This window comes from Dama dama, chromosome 30 (genome assembly GCF_033118175.1).
Source record: "Dama dama isolate Ldn47 chromosome 30, ASM3311817v1, whole genome shotgun sequence".
Taxonomy (NCBI): domain Eukaryota; kingdom Metazoa; phylum Chordata; class Mammalia; order Artiodactyla; family Cervidae; genus Dama; species Dama dama.
The window spans coordinates 21,853,818-21,872,250 of record NC_083710.1 but is presented as its reverse complement, the minus strand read 5'-3'; the positions used below and the strand labels follow the sequence as shown (position 1 = coordinate 21,872,250).

Below are 18,433 nucleotides of genomic sequence, written 5' to 3'. Positions count from 1 at the left end.
TACAGACCAGTATCTTTCCTGGATACAGATGTAGAAATCCTCAACAAAACATTAGCAAATCAAATCTAACAATGTATAAAAAGAATTATGTACCACAACTAAATTGTATTTATTTCAGATATGCAAGGCTGATTCAATGTTTAAAGAATCAGTCAATGTAATCCACCACATCAACAGGCTAAAGAAGAAAAATCAGATGATCATATCAATCGATGCAGAAAAAAGCATTTAACAAAATCCAACACTCATTCAAGATGAAAATTCTTAGCAAATTAAGAATAGAGAGGAACTTCCTCAACTTGATTTAAAAAAAAAAAATCTACAAAAACCTACAAATAACATCCACTTGGGAATCCCCTGGTGGTCCAGTGGTTAGGATTCAGCCCTTTTTTTGCTGGGACCTGAATTCAATCCCTGGTCAGGGAACTAAGATCCTGCTGGCTGCATGGATAAATAAATAAATAAATAACATTCCACTTAATTGTGAGAAACTATATTCTTACCTTTAAGGTTAGAAAAGGGCAAGAAGTCCTCTGTCATCACTGCTATTCAGTAACATACTGAAAGGCCTAGCTAGTGCAATCAGATAGGAAAAGGAAATAAAAGGTAAACATTGAAAAAGAACTAAAACAAACCTCAACTGAGAAACAAAGATCGGCACCTCGAGTCCATTTTAGAATTGGTAGACTTTCTTTATTGCGTGCGTATTTTCTATTTCAAAGATTTCTACACTTATCTTTATTGTAGCCTCCCATTTCCTTTGGGTTTAATTTGCTGTTCTTTTTCTAGCTCCTTAAGATGGAAGCTTAGATCATGTGGATTTTCAGTCTTTCTTCTCAAATATATACATTTAAAGCTATACATTTCCCTGTAAGCCTTGCATCACAAATGTTTTAATATGTCATATTTTCATTATCATTTGCCTTAAAATATTTTCTAATTTCATTGCAATTTTTTCTTAGACTTACAATCTATTTAAAAATATGTCGCTTACTTTCCAAACATTTGGAGATTTTCTAGTTTTCTTCCTGTTATTGGTTTCTAGTTTGATTCCTTTGTAGTTGGAGAACATAGTTTGTATGATTTCAGTCCTTTGAAAATTTTTGAGACTTGCTTTATGGCTCGGGCTTCCCTCATAGCTCAGTTGGTAAAGAGTCTGCCTGCAATGCAGGAGACCCCGGTTCTATTCCTGGGTCAGGAAGATCCTCTGGAGAAGGGATAGGCTGCCCACTCCAGTACTCTTGGGCTTCTCTAGTGGCTCAGCTGGTAAAGAATCTGCCCGCAATGCAGGAGACCTGGGTTTGATCCCTGGGTGGGGAAGATTCCCCTGGAGAAGGGAAAGGCTACCCACTCCAGTATTATGGCCTGGAGAATTCCAGGGACTGTATGGTCCATGGGGTCACAAAGAGTCAGACACAAATGAGCGATTTTCACTTTCACTTTATGGCCTAACATATGGCCCATTTTGATAAATGTTCATATACTTTTGAAAACAACGGTATAAGGTCATTTTTCATTGTAATATTCTATGTATGTTAATTGGGTTAATTTGATTACTTGTGTTATTCAAGTCTTTTCCCTTTTTTTACATCTTTTTTGATTACTTGTTCTATTGGCTAATGAAAGAAGTGGTAAAATCTCCAATAATGATTGTGGATTTATCCATTTCTTCTTTTAGTTCTATCAACTTTGCTTAATATATAATAAAATTTTGGTATTTTTTTATAAATTACTTATATATTCTTTAGTACATTACAAACTTGGGATTATTTTATTTGATCATTAATTGACACTTTTATCATTATGAAATGTCTCTTTTAATATCTAGAAATATTTCTTCCCCTAAAACCTGTATTGTCTGATATTAATATAGCTACACTAATTTTCTTTTGGTTAGTGTTTACATGACATTTTTTTTTCTTTTTTTTTAATGTTCTGTCTTTACAATTGTCTCATTAATAGCATAGAGATTTTGATTTTTTATCCAAAAGCAATTTTTTCTTTTAATTGGAGTAATAATCTATTAACATTTAATGTAATCATTGAAATGCCTATATGTACTTTCTTGTTTCTATTTCTGTTTTTTATTACTTTACTTCTCCTTTCTTCTCTTTTTTTGAGGGGAGGAATCAAATACTTTTTATTATTTCATTTTTCCTCTTATTTTAGAATACTGGTTATTCACTTTTAGAGGCTCTGTATTATTTTATGTTCCTTCTAAAAGGGAGACAGTTAGTACAGATAAATCACCTTATTATGTCAAGGGTTAATTTATTAGCTTTGGTCTCTTTTGGTTTTGGATTCTGTACCAGGATGAGGTCTTTCTGAGGTCTCAACCAGAAGTTTGAGTGTTGCTATTTCACCCTGGTGCACCTTGCACTCCCACCTCATTAACACCACACTGCAGCAAAAACTTCACACAGTGCATCAGCCTCCCAGCAGCTGCTTTCTATTAGGTTTCTTGCAGTCTCTGCTGCGTTTGCTCAGCATAGGAGCTGTCAGACAGCTCAAGGAGAGATTGCATCTAGTCTTTGGGTTCACTTCTCTGAAATTTCCTTCTCTCTGGGATTTTACCACCTAAATCCCAGCCACTTTGGCAACTTCATACTCCAATCTGGCTTCTTTGTGCAACAGACTAATAAAGTAGCTGCCTTGTACTCTGTTCCTTGCCCTGTGAATTGAGCCAGGGTGAATATGGAGGTCACGTTGATGTGCCCACCTTCTCTTAGGGATCATCTGTGTTGGTCACTCCCCAAATTCCTTCAAATGGTGTGCTAAATATTTTGTCCAGCTTTTAACAACTTTCACTTGGTTTAATGAAAACTACCATGTTATGGCTAGATTCGAAAAGATCCCCCCCAGTGTTTTTTGGCCATGGCATGAGGCTCGCAGAATCTTAGTTCTCTGACCAGGGGTGGAACCCATGCCCCCTGCAGTGGAAGCACATTGTCTTAACCACTGAACTGCTAGGAAAGTCCTCAAAGTTTTCCTTTTTTAGATACAAATATTGAATTATAATGTTGTATACCTGAAACTAACATAACAATATATGTCAATTATATATCAATTAAAAATAAATGAAAGATAACATCTAATTTTTTTCTTTTTTACATTTTGCATACTGTATATTATAAATAAAAAATCTAAAAGAACTCAAGAGACTGAAATAAGGCAATTACAAAAGCATAAAATTTGAATTATAGATCATAGAACTCTAGTCCTAATCTAACACCGTCCTCACGTCTTCTGGACTCAACATTCTGTCCAGATCAGATACTCTTCCTGTTGCATCTTCAATTTGGTTCTTTGGCAAAAGCTTTGTACTCCGAGGAAGCTAACGCTTGTTCTCTGAATGTTTCTGCAAAAATTATGTGATTCTGGACATACCTCCTCGTTTTACCACTTTAGGTTTGTCGTTAATCAAGGAGGATCACCATCAAGGTCCACCTGCCTTAAGTCTTTTCAGGAACAAGCGGGACAAGTGCTTGCCCTGGCTTCCTAAACAGAGGCTGATATGAGATCAGCGTAGCAGAGAAGGCGAGGTTCACAAAGGTGCCATCCCCCTACAGATGTGGGTGCTTTAGCGATTTCCCAGCTCTTGGACAATTTCTTCTCATGCTCTATTTTTCTTTTCTCCCCTTAATTGGAGTTGTAGGTTAGTCAAAGATCTGATTTCTCTTTCCTCGTTCATCTGGATCAGACTGTTCTGATCAGACTGACCCCCAGAATGATTAAGAATACAGATGTTTGAGTGGAAAGTTAGCTTGGGGAGAGCTGACTGGCCAGGTGAGCCTGACCAGAGACGATTCCTTATAGACAGGCCACAGAGGAGCTCAAACTATTAGAGAAATTTTGTTTGGTGTGTAATCTGAATAACAACAAAAAAATCATTAATGAATGGCATTAAATTTGGACAGCCAAATGGATATGTTATGATTGGAACTCCACAGCCTAGCATACCTTCAGGACTTTCTGCCTTAATCCATGTTTCTCCTCCAAGAATTCCATCTGTCCATATTTATTGAACAGGTACTATATGCTAAGAACACATAGGAATACAAAAACATAAAGCCTACAATCGAGTATAAATCCTTCCAGGGAAGCTAGTTTAACAATATTTTTCATCTTCCAAACGTACATAACTTTTGACTAGCTATTCTACCAATTAGTCACATGTATGCATAAAGGCTGTAGTCTTAACTAGGAAAAGCAACAAACAGACAAATAAATGCAAAGTACATAACCCTGAATTGAGATAAGTCCTGTAAAGGAAAAACAGGTGTGTCGTTCAAAGTTCTGTAGGAGAAAAGAAACAGGAACACACACACATATATATGGGAGAGGGAGGTATTTATCACAAGGAGTTGGCTTATGCGATTGTGGGGCTGGCTCAGCAGGTCTGAGATTGATAATTCAGGCCATCAGGAAGGGCTGGATGGAAAATCTTGGGCAAGAGCCGATGCTGCTCTTTACAGGAAATTTTTTTCTTCCTCAGGGAAACTTCAGTTTTGCTCTTAAGACCGTTCAGCTGACTGGACAAAGCCCATGCAGCAGATTGTGAAGATAATCTTCATTTACAGCCAAGTGAAGTAGATGTTAATCATATCTACAGAATACCATCAAAGCAACACCCTAATTGGTATTTGATTGAATAACTGGGTGCTGTAGCCTAGTCACATTGAGACAGAAAATAAACCAGCACAAGAGGGTTAAAAACGTGTTGCTTAAGATTCATTCAACGGAAGAAGCTGAGAAGGGCATAAATAGTGAGTATACTGGTTTTCGGCCCAGGAACATCAGAAGTAGGGTGGGATGCTTAGGCTCTGGCTTCGGCCCTCCCCTGCAAACAGGCTGCTTGACCAGATGACACAGCTGCTCTAGCCTCATCTGTATGAGGAAGAGAGAAACAGTCTCTTCCTGCCATTGTCTTTGAAAAGTAGGAAACTAGAGATGCTTCCAGCGAATCTCCTTTACATCTCATTGGCCTCAGCTGGAGCTCCAGAATGCTCAGGGCCCATCTGGCCATCCCAAGGGATAAATCTTTTTCTGCACAGCAATGGGGAACCACGGTGTGTTGGGTTAAACAATGAGGACACACCTGCTGGGGATCGGATCCATTCCCAAACCATGAGCGTTCTACTCAACTGGGGAGGAGTGGAGTGGCTATTGAGGGCAGAGTGGGCAGTAAGGAGTGGGCACAGAAAGCATTTGGGAATCAAAGATGTTTCTCGAGGTGCTGGTTTCAATAACTGGAGAGATGCTGGTTGTCTAATGAAGCTGGATTGTGCTGGCTCACTAGAGCACACTGTGTGTGCCTTGTCCCAATTCTTTATTCAGTGCTGGGAATATTTATAACCCAGAAATCGACAAAGGCTACAAATCAGTGTTTTGGTTTTTTTTTTCCTCCTAGGGAGGCATTTGTTAAACATTTACAGCACATGGGATAGTACCATGCCCCAAGACAGAGGCCTGCCAGAAGAAGACCAGGCTTGGTCTCTATTTCTTTGTCGGGATCCTGCTCAATTTTTTTTTTTTTTTTTCAATTAAGATGAAATTCTCAAAGCATAAAGTTCACCATCCTCCTTATCATTTTTGAAGTTCACTCAAGCTGGTAGTTGTCGTTTCTTTTTTTAAAATTATTCTTTTAGCTGTCCCATGCAGCTTGTGGGATCCTAGTTCCCCCACCAGGGATCGAACCTGAGCCCCCTACAGTGGTAGCACAGAGTCCTAACCACTGGACTGCCAGGGAATTCCTATACTAATTCTTTATTATAATATTTTATTTTGAGGACAGTGATATATTTACATGGTTTAAAATTCACAAGGTTTAAAAATATATCCAGTAAATAGTCTCCCTTCCCCTTCTGTCCCCCAGCCATCCAATTTCCTTCCCTAGAGGACACCAATGTTATGAGTTTTTTGGTTTTCACTTTCTGAAAATTCTTAAATAAATAAAAAGTTCTTAGACTATTTAAACACACGCATACACTCTTTGTTTTCCTTCATGTAACAAAATATGTTGAAGATGGTTCCATCCCAGTGCATACAGAACTTCCTTATTCTCTTTTACAGTTCCATGTAATCTATATACACATAAAACATTGTTGTGAATTACTTTGAATATACTTCCCTTTGTGTATATATCTGTAGGACCAATTCCTACAAGTGGAATTGTTGGTCAAAGGTTATGCCTATTTGGAAGCTGGAAGCCATTGTTAAATTGACTTCTGTTGAAACTGAAAGAAAGTGTTAGTTGCTCCGTCAAGTACAACTCTTTGTGACCCCAAGGACTGTAGCCCGCCAGGCTTCACTGTCACTAGAATTCCCCAGGTGAGAATACTGGACTGGGTTTCCATTTCCTCCTTCAGGGGATCTTCCCAACCCAGGGACTGAACCCCAGTCTCCTGCATTACAGGCAGATTCTTCACCATCTGAGCTGCCAGGGAAGACCTGTTGAGACAGTACTAATTTACACTCACTAGCAAGGGGTAAGATGCTTGTGTCCTCACAGCTCAGCCTTCAAAATATGTCGCCAAACTTTTGTTTTTGTCAATCTGATGGTGGGGGGCGGAATCTATCAGGGTGGTTTAAATTTCCTTTCTTTTTATTATGATTGAGGTTGAGCATCTTTTTATGTATTTGTGAGTTATTTCTGTATCCTTTTTTGTGAGCTCTCTGCTTGTATCCTTTTTCTGTTTTTTTCTATTGGGTTTTGTTAGCCTGCTTATTAATTTTAGGTGTTCTTTTTGAAACGGACTTACAGATAAAGGGGCTTCCCAGGTGGCGCTAGTGGTAAAGAACTTGCCTGCCAATGCAGGAGACATGGGAGATGCAGGTTTGATCCCTGGGTGGGGAAGTTCCCTTGGAGGAGGGCATGGCAACCCACTCCAGTATTCTTGCCTGAAGACTCCCATGGACAGAGGAGCTTGGCGGGCTGCAGTCCATAGGGCTGCAAAGAGTTGGACACGACTGAAGAGACTTAGCACACACGCATGCACAGATAAAGAGAACAAACAAGTGTTACCAGTGGAATGAGGGAAGGGGAAGAGGCAAGATAGTGTGTAGGTTAAGAGGTACAAATTACTATGTGTAAAATCAATGTTACAAGGATATATTGCACAGTGCAGGGAATATAGCCAATATTTTATAAAACTATAAATGGAGTATTACTTTTAAAAGTTGTGAATCACTATGTTGGACACCTGAAACTTATATAATATTGTAAATCAACACTACCTCAATTTAAAAAAAAAGTTGAGTTCTTTTTACCTGGGGGAAATTATCCTCTTGTGACCAGAATTGCAGACACTTTCCCCCAGTTTGTCATTTGTCCTTTGTCTTCATCTCTGGTCATTTTTCTCATGAATTTTTAAAATTTTATTTTTTATACTTCCATCTACCAGTTTTATATAGTTGAACGTTTTATGGCTTCTTGGTTTTATGTAATACTGCCTCACTCCCAAAACTATTTAAAAAACCATTAAAAAATTTAAACCATTTTCCCTAGTACTTTTATGTTTTCATATTTATATTTAAATCTTTGCTTCACATGGATTTTATTCTATTTTTTCCCCATGGGCTATATGGTTGCCTCAATAATATGTACTGGATAATCCGTCTTTCCCTCCACTGTTTTGAAATGCCGTCTTTAGACATTAGCTTATAGAAGAGAAAGCTGGAAGGATTGGCAACTGCCATTTAGACGAACGAGAACCCTTCCTGTCTTTGGGAAGTGATGGTAGAGGCATACATTCACCTGCTTGTAATAGTAGATTTCTGTGTTTGCTCTAATTTACTATTCAGAATTCTGACTGAGGCAAGGGTGGGACAGGGGACACCAGCATTCTTAGGACAGGTGGGAAACCGAGTTCACAATTTGTTGATTTTGCTCTTCCTGTTGTTCTTTTTTCAGAGAGGAGGGAAGTCTTAGAAATGAGAGGAGGAATTGAACACAGAACAAAGCTAGTTCCTGACTCTCTGCTTGCAACTGCTGGGTTACTTCCTCCCATTACCAAGAAGTCCCTTGTCGATTTCTTGGGTAGCATCGACTTTGCTATCAACTATAAACATGCAGAAAACAGGAATGGTGACTAATAGATTTGGTAATCTGTATCAGAGAAAGTAAAGTTCCTGCTCATTCAGTAAGGCATTCTGACCGCTGTTTTGGTGAATGTAGAATTTTTCTCTTAACCAAAACTAACTGTGGCTCAAGATCTGTAGATAGTGGGATGCTTTAACGGTCATTGTTTATCAGGTCAGGAAAAGGAAAAGAAAGGAGGAACTGCAGATAGCTGACAGAGTGACCGGAGGCTGTGGCTCTGTCACATGCCGCTGCCTGGGAGCGGTGTAAAACCAGCGGAACCAGCAAAGAGCCTCCTGGTCGGTCTGGGAAGGCGAGGGGCCCAGGCGAGAGAACCAGCAAAGAGACCAGTGGTCGGTCTGGGAAGCCGAGGGGCCCAGCAGCTTGCTCTTTCTTCATTGCACTCTTCCGTGCACATCGCGCGCTCAGGATGCAGTGCAGAGCTGCTGCCTGGAGCTAGGAGGTGCGACAGGCAGCCTACACAGCGCACAGGGGAGAAGAGGACCAGGAAAATAAAAGTAACTTAATCCTCGAAAGTTCTCCTAAATGCCTAAAGAACCTGAAATGACCTTCTGCTTCTTCTAGCCACGGGCTCTGCCTGCATGGCCCTGTCCTAGTTTCTTTACCCTTTGTAGGGTCCTTGGTGTTAATTTCAATTTAATTTCACCCTCCCTGCATGGAGGTGGGGAAAAGGAGGCCAACAGGCAGGAGAGGCACAGTTGTGTTCTCCCACCCCTGTGCAGTGACTCTGGGCTCCAAGTACATCTCCACCCGAGGGAAATCTGAGGTAGGGTATAAGTAGTGAGCAACCTGAGGGACCTTGGACTGTCTGCTTCCTCCTTGTAGACTGCTGACCAGAACTGACTTTAACATAATGAAGCTTGTTCTTTGCAAAACTGGCAGGTAGGGGCACCTTGTCTTACTTCTTTCAGCCTCAACTTACTCCTTACTGCCCTCTCACACTCTTTAGGGGCTCCTGCAACGTCACCACCTGATACATGATTCCTTTACTCTGAAGGTCATGAGACAAAGGTAAGGACCTTTTTTGTTGTTGTTGCAGCCACGGCCCCATCAAGTTAAGAGAGGCCAACACAGTGAAATAACTACATCTCCAAGTGAAATATTAAACCCATGTGACATAAAGAAAGTACAAGACGAGTGTATGTGTAACAAACACACATTGCATTCCTAATATGTTTGCCCTTTCAGGAGGAGAAGACAAGAAATGTGCTGGTAGAGAAAGTAGGGAGAAAAGAAAGAGACGAGAGGGACCATGGACTCAGTGCAGGAAGAGTGACAGTGTTGATTATTGTCTGTACTTCCCTTTGAAGTGTCAACATCTTACAAACAACCATTTCCAGTTTTCATTGCCTTCTTCCTTAATTATAGAGGGTCAGTTCTGATTGAAGCAACCCAATCATCATCTACGGTGGAAAGCATTTTCTAACCTGCAAAAGCAGGTCAACTACCTATTCTGAACTAAAGTTAATTACCCCAAGGTCCTATCAGAAGCCAGCTATTATGAGCTAAATGTTTGTATGTTCTCTCCTGCCCCTGCAAATTCATATACTGTAGATCAAATTCCCAATGTGATGTTATCTGGAGGCGCGGCTTTTGGGTTATCATTAGGTTCATAGGAGGTCATGATGGGATAAGTGTCTTTATAAGAAGAGGAAGATAGAGAGTTCTTGCTCTCTCCACATGCACAAGCAAACGAACAGAGCTGTACAAGGAATAGGCAGAAGGTGGTCATCTACAAACCAAGAAGCATTCTCACCGTAAACTGTTGGCACTTGGATCCTGGGCTTCCACCCTCCAGAACTATGAGAACTAAATGCCTGTTGTTTAAGTCACCCAGCCTCTGGTATTTTGTTTTAGCCTGAGATGACTAAGACACCAGAAAACTGGAGACCCACCTATTGGCTAAAGGTCATGGTCATAGTCGGGGCTGGCGCGATGGCGCCAGCTGTCTGCATTAAAAAGGCATCTCAAAGATTCCGATTTCAGCAAGAATTACTGGCTGCCCTCATATAAAGAATACGCATTTTGATACAGGCCCCTTAAATTCCAGGTTGCCTATAGTACACATTGAAATTAGTCACCAATGGTGGAATTTCAGGTGCCACTACAAGTAAAGATTTGTTTCCCTGGGGAGAAGAAAAAATTTTCCAGTCTTTCTTAAAGGAAAAAAAAAAATTTTTTTTTTTTAAATTTTCAAATTTACCATAAGTGAGAGGTTATTCTTTCTGTAAGAATTCTTTTCTGGACATATTTATGTAAAAATGCTTCCCCCTTATTTCACATAAGCTTATACACAAGCTTAGTGGTGCTTATTAAGTAGCTCTTGCTGGGAAAGGAAGAGGTTCTATGTGTGGTGGGGGTGGGAACGGGGGCCTTCAGCTATCATCAGCTTCTCTGGCTCTGCCTCTGTAGAATGAGGAGTCCCACCCACTGTGACCAACACTCTATTAAAGCACTTAATTGCTGTCCTCCTGAAGCATCTCCTAGCATAGGGACAAGTGTGATACACTCCCCTCTTCCTCCCATTCCAACTGATAACTAATGAAGCTTGGGAGGGGGTGGTATTGAGGGTGAAGTTGGAGATCAAGTTCCTTTCTACTCATTTCCTGGGACCTTCCACAGCAGAATGTCCTTAGAGAGCTGGCTAATGTAGGCTCTTACAGTAAAGGAAGCCACTGCCAACTTCATTGTCGATTTGGGGGCAATGATTTGCATTTAATGAAAACGATCCTTTTCCACAGCCTCTGGAAAACACAATTTGGCTCTACTGCAGTGGAAGGGGCTTACTTGCTTTCAGATCATACCAATGAAGTTTTCAAATTTCAGAAGCTTCCCTCACGCTCCATGCCCTGGTAACTACACATGGAAATGTCTAAGGCAGTGGGTTGAGGAACCGGGCGAGGGTAACCAGCCCGGTTCAAACAGGAGGAACTGGTTTTCTGTAACCGCTTTTTTATGAGTAGCAGCAGTGGGAAAACTGATTGCCTTCCTAGTGGAAGCACTGCAGCTGGTTGGTTCTGGACTGTGGAGCCTGCTGCTTCTCAGACCTTGCCTTGTGTCAGCTGCAGTCCCGTCTCTCGGTTACAATTCCAGAAACTGCAATTTCCCTGAAACGGCCCTTCTCTGACAACCTGGGCGCCTCCGGCTGCCTCTGGCCACACCTTGCTTAGAAGGCAAATAAGCAGCTTTAATTTGGGCTCCCAAGTGGAAATAACAGATAATCATCAAGAACAGCAGGCTCTTGCCTGGGCTTGCTCAGAAAAGCTCTTTGCAGAGGAAGGCACAGCTGTCTCTTCAGTTCCCTGGTTATACATCTCTGGTCAAGTTATCAGGAAGTTTCATATCGTCAAATATGAATATTAACCCTGTCCTGAAGGCTTCGGTTGGCTTAATGAACAGAGAGGAGGGTAGAAGGTAAAAGAAAAGAGAAAGAGCGTGCAGAAAGCAAGAGAAACCAAGTAAGGGAGGATCTGAAGGGGGAGGGGAGAGAATATTAGTCTGAGGAACTTTCAGTTCAGCCCGATCTAGGGGGCTTCAGTGTCACTACCTGCTCTGAGCACGTGCACCAGCTATCCCATCACTTGCAAATTTGTCAGAAAAAAATAGAATTACCAAGTGAGAAAATAGGTTAAAAATAGCATGTATAGCATATGTTTTAAATATACTTTTAAATATATGTTGGCATAAATATCTATAAGGCTATAAATGAAAAATTTAAGGGTTAGCTTGGAATGGAAGGATTCTAGATGAGTTTTAGTTTTCTTCTCTTGTCTATGTTTTCAAAATGAATGTCTGTTGTCTATAATAGAAATATCAAGATTATACTAAAAAGTGAAGGAAGAGGACAGATACAGAGGAAGAAAAAGACAGAGCTGCGGGAAGGAGACAAAGTTTTTTGAGGTCTGTGATAATTCAGATATTTAATCAAGCTGTACATTTCCTAATTTGCAACTCAGTGTAGATGTTTGACCACTAGTCACAGTTTCTTAAGGCCGCTGATTTTTAAGTCTGTAGAGTTGTATTTCTTAACCAAAAGTGTGCATGGGAATCATCAGGGAAACTTTTTCAAAATATCCTTGCCAGGGTCCCATCCTCAGAAGTCCTGATTCAGAGTGCCCAGGTAGGCCCTGGAAAGGAGGCTTTTGAAAAACCTTCCCAGGTGTTCTGATCCTCAACTCATCCTGGTTGAAAATTCCATGGTGTGCAAGATGATTCACTGAGATACTGAAGAAAAATACTAGAACTTCTAATTTTATTTTCTATCACCTCCTTGAAAAAGATTCTACTTATATATATTAATATTGCATATGATAATGCTATAGGAAGACATGTATAATTTGTAAATAAATCAATTTGCATATTCGAAGGCATGTTAAAAATGTGTTTCTTATAAGAGTGTCAATGAAAAAACTTGGAGACAACTGCTTCAGAGAATTCATTATGTGTGGAATAACTTAAATATCTAACAACTCCAGGCTGAGACAAGGAAATGTCTCTCACATGACTGCTGATGAGTCATTTTGACCCATTTAGTTTCCTTCTTAGAAGTGTATTGCTATTTACTGGTCTTGTATCATCAGCTGTGGGTATATGATCTTCCCCAGGGAGGCTGCAGCTGTCTCGACGATGGTAGGTATACATGCACATACAAGCCCCTACTACACAGGTCAGCATTTGCGAAGCTCTCAAAGCCCTAAAAAAGCCAATCATTATTTCATAGTTGCTATGAACTATACTCTTTCTTTTTTAATGTTTATTAATTTTTTGACATGTTTATTTATTTATTTATGGCTGCCCTGAGTCTTCATTGCTGGGCATGGGCTTTCTCTAATTGTGGTAAGCCAGTGATTCTTCAGTGGCAGGAGCGCAGGCTTCTCATTGTGGTGGCTTCTTTTGTTGGGGAGCATAGGCTCTAGGGCACGTGGGCTCAGTAATTGGAGCTCTCGGGCTCTAGAGTGCAGGCTTAGTAGTTGTGGCACACGGGTTAAGTTGCTCCATGGCACATGAAATCTTCCTGGACCAGGGATCAAACCTGTGTCCCCTGCCTTAGCAGGCAGATTCTTTTTTTTTTTTTTTTTTTATATATATATTTATTTATTTGACTGCATGAGGTCTTAGTTACAGAGACTTAGTTACAGCACATGGGATCTTGTTCCCTGACCAGGGTATGAACCCGGGCCCCCTGCATTGGAAGCAGAGAGTCTTAGCCACTGAACCACCAGGGAAGTCCCCAGCAGGCAGATTCTTAACCAGTGGACCACCAGGGAAGTCCTGTGCTATACTCTTTGAAAAAAGCCACTAGATTGTCTTAACTTGAAAAGCAAAACAATGAATGATAATTTGTAAACAAATATTGGTTAAAAAATAAAACTATCGGAAAATGGAAAAAGTAAGAAGTAAATCTTCCTGGTGAAGATGGAAAATGGAACAAGCACACATCTTCATTTTCTCTTTTTAGAAATCTCATGCAATGATGCAAATGAATTTTGTAAGGGAAGAAATAATAGCAACAAAAAAATGTTTAACTTCCCATAGCAACAAAATTTCAAAAGCTCGAAAGTAAGAAACATGGCTAATGACAGAGCAGAAGGGAAAATAGAATCCTAAGCCAGCAGTGGAACAAATCAAGAAGCCATCCAGAATCCCCCAAAGGCTCATGAACAGGCTGCACCAGGCACCTTTGGAGAAGAAGTGGCGGCATGATAAAACCAGAGCACCAGTTCAAAGTTCATTTAGGAAGAAATTAGACAGCACATTAAAAAGCAGAGAGTTATTTTGCCGACAAAGGTCCATATAGTCAAAGCTATGGTTTTTCAAGTAGTCATGTATGGATTTGGGCTTCCCTGGTGACTCAGATGGTAAAGAATCTGCCTGCAATGCAGGAGACCTGGGTTTGATCCTTATGTTGGGACAATCCCCTGGAGAAGGGAATGGCAACCCACTCCAGTATTCTTGCCTGGAGAACTCCATGGACTGAGTAGCCTGGCAGGCTACAGTCCATCGGGTCACAAAGAGTCAGTTGTTAGAGGACTGAGTGACTAACACTTTCACTTTCACCTCTTTCATGCATGGATGTGACAGTTGAACCATAAAGAAGACTGAGCACCAAAGAACTGATGCTTTCAAACTGTGATGCTGGAGAAGACTCTTGAGTGCCCCTTAGACAGCAAGGAGATCAAACCAGGCAATCCTAAAAGAGATCAACCCTGAATACTCACTGGAAGTACTGATGCTGAACCTGAAGCTCCAATACTTTGTCCACATGATGCGAAGAACTGATTCATTTGAAAAGACCCTGATGCTGGGAAAGATTAAGGGCAGGAGGAGAAGGGGATGACAGAGGATGAGATGGTTGGATGACATCACCGATTCAATGAACATGAGTTTAGGCAAGCTCTGGGAGATGGTGAAGGACAGGGAAGCCTGGCGTGCTACAGTCCACGGAGTCACAAAGTTGGACACGACTGAGCGACTGAACTGAACTGATGTGGGCATCTTCCAACCAAACAGCCCTGCTGGAACGCACAGTGGAGCTTCTGTTCACAAAGCCCTTACAGGTTCAGACTTTCCACTCAGCTCTTCAGCCACTACCCCCAGCCCCACCCTCGCCACCCCCCATTTTATATAAGAACAGATAATCCACATTTCCCAGACACTGTGGATGCCTCTCACATGAGTTACAAAGACCAAAATGAATAGAAAAAGGCAACCTGGAGAAAAGAGAGACAGTGCAGGTTGAAGAAATCATCAAATATCCTCTGATTAATAACCTCAGAACTAAGATGTGTAACCATCAAATAAGAATATGACGTCAGAAAAAGGAGCATTCAGGGAGCAGATAAGACCTCTTGGAAACTAGAAATAGGATAATATAAATAAAAATCGGGGGCTTCCCTAATAGCTCGAACAGTAAAGAATCCCCCTGCAATGCAGGAGACACAGGAGACCTGGGCTTGATCCCAGGGTCGGAAAGATGCCCTGGAGGATGAATGGCAATCCACTCCAGTATTCTTGTCTGGGAATCCCATGGACAGTAGAGCCTGGTGGGCTACAGTCTATAGTGTTGCAAAGAATGAGACATGAGTGAACACATATGCATAACAATTCAATAAAGGAGTTAGAAAATAAAGGAGAGTAAATTTTCCTGAAGTTAGAGCAAAAGAAAAAGAAATGGACCAATGAAAGAAAAGAAAAATGAGTCTCTAGAACAGGAGATCTAATACATGAAAATAGACTTCCAAAAAGTGAGAACAGAGAAACCAGCATAGAGGAAGTCATTAAAAATGTGATTCAAAACCATTTCCTGGAACAGAGGAGCTCGTTTCTAGAATGAAAGGGCCACCAAATGCCCACATAGAATTGAAAACAGGCTCATGCCAAAGCACACCAAGGTGAGATCTGGAAACAATAAGACAAAGGAAAGATGCTACAAGCTTTCAAGGAAGAGGAAATAAAGGATGGTGAATCAGAACAGATTCAGACTCCTCAGCAGCAACCCTGAAGGACAGATGGCCACAGCCTTCCAAGTCCTCAAAGAAAATGATTTCCAATTTAGAATTCTATATGTACCCAACCCCAACGTGTCAAGACAGATTAAACACGTTTCAGACATACAAGTTCTCGAAAATTCATATCTTGTGCACCTGCCTCAGGAAGTGTCCAGAACACAAGTCAGAAGATGAAACAAATAAAGAAAGAGGACCCAAAGTTTACCCAGGAGGGAGGCGTCCCTGAGATGAGGGGAAAAAGAGGGCTAAAGATGAGAACCCTGTCTCAGGTCCAGGCGGCAGCATTTTCAGAGGCTTTGGGAGACACTGCTGAAATTATTAGAATATCTGAATATTCTCAATGACCTTGAGAGCAGATAAAAACAAACAGCAAATATAAATATGTAGAAAGGGAATTCCCTGGCACTCCTGTGGTTAGGAGCCAGTGCTTTCTCTGCCGAGCTCCTGGGTTCAATCGCTGCTCAGGGAACTAAGATCTTGTAAGCCACATAGTTCGGTGGCCCCCCCACACACCCCACCAAAAAAATTCAAAAATTTAAAATAAATAAAAGTGCAGAAAATAAAAAAAGAAGAAACAAGATAGTTACTAGTTCCAGGGACCAAAAAAAAAAAAAAAAAAACATAGGAGAAGGGAGGATGTATCATAATTTACTATAGTTCGTCTGTTAATAGTAACACACTGAATATTTACCTAACAGAGATTACAGGGTTGCTATGTTGGAAGAGTGAGTGATGGGGAAGCATGCACATACGTGGTGGGGCACAAGAGGAAAGACACCAAATCCTTATTTCTATGGGGGGGACAACTCAGACAATAGCCACCGTTGAAAGAGCAAGGAAAAGTATTTCAAGCATGTTCAGTTAGAGACCTGAAGACCTAAAGAATCATCTAGAAGAGGTGAGAGTGTGGGAAATGGTGAGGAGGGATTTCTAGAGGATTTGTGTTTTTCACAACACACCTTGTAGAACTGTATTCTACATGTGTGTAATTTTTAGATTATACACATGGGGACTTCCCTGGTGGTCCAGTGGTTAAGTCTCCATGCTTCCACTGCAGGGGCACAGGTTCAGTTCCTGGTTGGAGAATTAAGATCTCAAATGCCACTTGGTGCATCCAAAAAAATAAACAAGCAAATAAATAATAGATTATACAAATATATAACTCTTGGAGTGGGCGGGAACAGAAAAATCAAAACAGGACCTATTGATAATTTCTTCAGGAAAAACCAAATCTCCCATCCTCTTGGGATTCAAATCCCCCCAGCCTTGCTGGCTAGAGACCCCTCACTGCTCCTTGTGAATCCTCAAAATACTCCCTGGCTGCACACCTGTGCTTGCAGTAGTGCGTCTTGTGATCCTCTGTGATCTCCAGGCAGGACTCTTGAAGCTGAGATGTCTAGGCTACTTTCGTTTTCTGAGGCTCCCAATACATTAAGAAAGGAAAAGTTGCAAAATATTGGGATTATAAAACTGGGCTTTACATTAACAAATGAACGCCTTTATCAGATACCAGCATGATGTCAGAATTCTAAATTTCAGAGACTATGTGAATGCGAGGCCCAAGCCAAGTGGCCTTCCACCAACCCCACCCCCGCCCCCAGCACCGCCAACTCTGTGATCAGCCTTGCCACGGGATCCTTCTCTCCTGTTCCAGTCTGCCCCCACCCTGCCCGTTACTGGGCCATCTCCTTCCCGTCTACAGCACGTGTATCCTTCTGTGCTGGCCTTCCCTGACCGTCATTCTGTTCCTAGCGACTCCTCCTGCACTTCCTCACCTGTCCTTTGAATCAATATGCTCTCCATCCAAACAACCCTCATTAATTAATTAAAATGCCTTCCTCCGTCCGCCTGCTTTCCATTTTGGTACCACATTCACATTTAATGAGCATGCTCACCATTTCATTATTCAGGTCATTGATGAAATGTTACATCACCAGGCCTAGTCTCTGTGGACACCACATTGCTATGCCTTCTCAGTTAATAATAATCCAGTGTGCTCATTCTCCAGGCATGCAGGAACTCGTAATTATGTGGTTTAGAATTTAAAATTTTAGCCCGGTGGTTTGCAAACCTGGCTGTCAATTTAGAGACACCAAGGGAGATTTTTTAAATATGGATCCTGGATCTTCCAACAATTTTATCATACTGTGTTAAAAACTTGGCCCAATAAATGAGCCTGCTTATCTTAGATATAGAATCTTCTCTGTCTCTTCAAACAGAAGAAAAGTTAAATGTTCAAGATGGCTTGCAGGGCCTTGTGACAAGACGTGACAGACTGTCAGATGTTAAGTTCTAGTTTTTCTTTTCTTGAATTCTAAAGAAAAAACATTAAGAACTTGGTCATAAGTGTTGTATTAGTTTCCTATTCTTGCTGTGAAAATAAAATCTGTGTTGTTTTAAGTCTAGATTTAGGGGCTAGAAACTTAGTGTTCTGGAGGTCAGAGTGTGACATAGGTTCTCAGCTGACATCAACCGGTCAGCTGTGGTCCTTTTTGGTTCACTTTCTTACCTCCTCTGGCTTCCCGAAAAGTGTGAAGGTGTTACTTGCTCAGTCGTGTCTGACTCTTTGTGACCCCATGGGCTGTAGCCCGCCAGGCTTCTCTGTCCATGGAATTCTCCAGGCAAGAATACTGGAGTGGATAGCCATTTCCTTCTCCAAAGGAACTTCCTGACCCAGGGATCAAACCCAGGTGTCCTGTATTATAAGCAGATTCTTTAGGCTTCCAGAGGTTACCCACATTTCACAGCTTGTGGCCCCATTTCTCCAGCAACATGGAGTCCTCCTCACACAGTTATCTCTCTGGCTCCCTTCTGCCTCTGTCTT

The 18,433-nt window shown here is 41.2% G+C and overlaps 2 long non-coding RNA genes across 3 annotated transcripts in view; both read left to right on the top strand.

Moving 5' to 3' along the window:
* The first annotated feature begins 4,436 nt into the window (after positions 1–4,436).
* The window catches only part of LOC133049166 (uncharacterized), a 35,692-nt gene continuing 21,695 nt past the window's right edge, over positions 4,437–18,433 (top strand). Inside the window, exons 1-2 of one of the 2 annotated variants that reach the window (XR_009691231.1) lie at positions 4,437–4,766; positions 9,051–9,112. This is a non-coding gene — a long non-coding RNA (uncharacterized LOC133049166). Of the gene's footprint in view, positions 4,767–8,477; positions 8,599–9,050; positions 9,113–18,433 lie in introns of those variants that run through there. The other variant, XR_009691232.1, reaches the window with a different exon arrangement.
* On the top strand, positions 10,872–15,904 carry LOC133049167 (uncharacterized). The gene is made up of 3 exons (XR_009691233.1): positions 10,872–10,953; positions 11,910–12,001; positions 14,183–15,904. It is a non-coding gene; the product is annotated as an uncharacterized LOC133049167 (long non-coding RNA).